Below are 1,663 nucleotides of genomic sequence, written 5' to 3'. Positions count from 1 at the left end.
GCAGACATGGTTGGCGTAGACTGGGAAAGCATAGAGCACAAACTCATGATTAAACCAGGCTCAAGGAGGGGACCGCAATAGGGCGATCTACGTGGAGGTAGCCAAACTGAAAAAGGCGGGGATCTTGAGAGAAGCAATCTTCCCAACTTGGATAGCCAATCCCGTCATGGTACGAAAACATGATGGGTCATGGCGTATGTGCATCGACTTCTCTGATCTGAACTAAGCGTGCCCTAAGGACTGCTATCCCCTACCAGAAAACGACCAAAAGGTAGAATCATTACAAGGTTTCAAATTAAAGTGCTTCCTAGATGCATATAAAGGGTATCATCAGATCCTGATGAAAAAATACGATGAGGAAAGAACAACCTTCTACACAGATCACGGTACATTTTGCTACACCAAAATGCCGTTCGGATTAAAAACTGTGGCGACAACATATCAACGCTTGGTTGACTCCATGTTCTCAAAGCAGATTGGAAGGAATAATGAAGTATACATCGAAGATATGGTCATTAAAAGTGAGGATGAAGAAAGAATGCTACAGGATGTCGAAGAGACCTTCAGAACGTTGGAAAAAGCAAAGATGAAGCTGAACCCGAACAAGTGCACTTTTGGAGTTGAAGAAGGGTAGTTCTGAGGATACTATGTTACTAGGAAAGGCATCCAATCCAACCCATCAAAGGTAGATGAGCTCATGGAAACTCCACCTCCAAACACTTTAAGGGACGCGCAATGCCTGAATGGGAAAATCACAGCGCTCAGCAGATTCATCTCAAAGTCGGCTGATAGGGCTATGCCGCTAATCAACACACTAAAGGGCTGTATCGAGAAAATTAACTTCCAATGGATAGCAGCAGGAGAGGAAGCACTCCAAGGCATCAAGGAAGCCTTACACTAACTACCATCGCTAGCCAGCCCTATTCCAGGGGAAATATTGCAAGTATACCTCTCAACTTCAACCGAAGCCATATCTTCCGTACTAGTTGTGAAAAGAAAAAGGGAGCATAATCCATTGTACTTCGTTAGCCGAGAGCTATAGGGTCCTGAACTTAACTATCCCACCCTGGAGAAAGTGGCACTGACACTCATTTATGCTGCAAGACGTTTAAGGCGGTATTTTCAGCACACCAAATACAGTTCCTAACGAATTACCCGATCAAACAAATCTTACTCAAGCCCGAAACGTCAGGCATGCTTTCAAAGTAGGAAATTGAGTTGGGTAAATATGACATTAGTTATCCTACTCGAAATCCCAGGAGAAGGAGATGTAGCCGAAGAAGGAATTATGACAGTAAAAGAGATATTGGAGGAAAGTCGAAAGTGGACGTTGTACACCGACGGAGCATCCAGCAGGGACTTATCAAAGAAGGTTCTCATCGAAGTACTCAAGGAAATGAGTATAGAGGAATAGCAGATAAACACACTCACGACAACGGGACCCACGTGGATGACACCGCTGATAGATTGCTTGCAGCAAGGCATCCTTCCTGATAGCCATGATGAGGCCACAAAAATACGCATAAAGGCACCTTCATATGCACTAATCAGCAGGGAGCTGTATCGGAAGGGGTTCACAACCCCATGGCTAAGTTACATAGATGAAGCCAAAGGGAAAGAGACATTTTAAGAAGCACACGCGGGCCAAGCATGCACACATGAA

This window comes from Lactuca sativa, chromosome 8 (assembly GCF_002870075.4).
Source record: "Lactuca sativa cultivar Salinas chromosome 8, Lsat_Salinas_v11, whole genome shotgun sequence".
NCBI lineage: Eukaryota > Viridiplantae > Streptophyta > Magnoliopsida > Asterales > Asteraceae > Lactuca > Lactuca sativa.
Note: the sequence above shows the minus strand (reverse complement) of the source record.